The 1,666-nt window shown below is 36.9% G+C and overlaps 1 gene segment (V, D, J or C); it reads left to right on the forward strand.

Moving 5' to 3' along the window:
* LOC105820058 overlaps positions 1 to 1,666 on the forward strand; it is a 58,599-nt gene that overhangs the window by 47,674 nt on the left and 9,259 nt on the right.

A 1,666-nucleotide genomic window follows, 5' to 3' on the forward strand; every position in this document is an offset into this window, starting at 1 on the left:
TATTGCTAAGAAACAAAGAGAAAGCAAATGTGCAAAGTGCAAGGTTAACACAACCACTGTGCTTGGGTGTCCAAGGAGGTTCTGATTTTTGCAGTTGGGGAAAAACAAAAAGTACAGTAAGACCCAGGGTAATGAATATGATACGAGAGACAAGTTCCAGTTTTGTAATGTGTTTTACCTGGCGCTGCATTCTCAAATGAATGTCTTTCATGGGCTTCTCATGGCATCAAAGCTAAAGAGGACACTTTTGTTAATGTAATTCCACAGCAGATTTGTGACGTTGTTTCCTGGAGAAATTTATTTTTCTGATAAAAGCCACAGATTCAACATGGAAGTCATCATTTTATATATTCAATGAGGTGATTTTGAAGGGACATAAAATGAATCCACTCCATGTTTGTCACCAATCTGGACTGAAGGGGAATTTTGGATACATGTATGAATTTGATTATGAGGTATTACCACATTATTTTCTTTTTACCTCAATCAAAGCATGGAGATAAGTGATTTTCTTTTATGTTTTAATGAATAAAGTAACCATGGAGCAAAGACAAAGACTTTCAAGACCCATTAACGCGAGTTCTTGAAGATATTTGCCATCTAATCACGGTTATGCTAACGTTTTCATTCCTAAAACTTACCAAAAACCTATACCTTAAACCTATTTTTTAGAGTTCACACCAAAGGAAGCTTGCAGTGAGTGTTGAGTCATAAAATTACATACCAGAATCATATTCATATGGAGAAGAACACACCTAGTAGTAAAAGAAATAGACTCTGTTTTCTTCTGTGTTAAAATATTTTGTGTTCGCATGTGTGATTCCTTTTTTTTTTTTTTAACATCGTAGATAAATTCCTCTGTGGTTTTATTCAGAGAACTGTCTAACTATCCCCAGGAAGAATTCCACTGAAATGCTAGGCTCCTCTGATAAACCAGGCAATTTGCTGAGAATAATTAAGACACTAGAAGAGATTTTCTTAGTACACAATGGTGGAATTATATTGTTTCTCTATAACTGATTTTCTGTCTACCTCTATGGATTATTTTTACAGAGTACTTCCCAAAGGTCATGTTTCTTCTAACCCCCAACACCTACCCTTGGGGCACTGGCTCTGCCGTCCCTGGTATGGCTCATGGCAAGTTACCCGCACTCTTTAAATGTCATTTCCCCTTGGTAACATGGGGCCAACCACAATACAAGTCACTTAAGTATTATTGCAGAATAAGACAAGATATCGCATGAGAAGCATTCAGCATAGTGCCTGGCACAACAATCATCACTCTACAAGTACTAGCTTTCATTAATATTGTCACTGTATGTCCAGAAACACGTGTATAGTGTGGAGATGTTGGGAAGGTGCGTGATTGGGAAATGTATGGCTGCTTTCCTCGGCTTAGACAAGAAATTTGCTTTAACCGTACTCCTTTGAATATGTAAGATTCTGCTGTGATTCTAGAAATGAAAAATTCTTTTTGGTGGCAATACTTCATGTCACAGAGTATGCTGAATATTGTAAAGCTCACATCTGTTCTTTTTATTTTTCCATTGAAGAATTATTTATTGAAAACGTACTTTGCTGCAGGCCCTGTGCTAGGAGCTATGCATTGGTATTAAAACCAGATGGTCTTGCATGTTATAGGCCAGTTTTGACAGAAAAGAAAAAA

This window comes from Propithecus coquereli, unplaced genomic scaffold (assembly GCF_000956105.1).
Source record: "Propithecus coquereli isolate 6110/MARCELLA unplaced genomic scaffold, Pcoq_1.0 Scaffold502, whole genome shotgun sequence".
In the NCBI taxonomy this organism is placed as follows: Eukaryota; Metazoa; Chordata; class Mammalia; order Primates; family Indriidae; genus Propithecus; species Propithecus coquereli.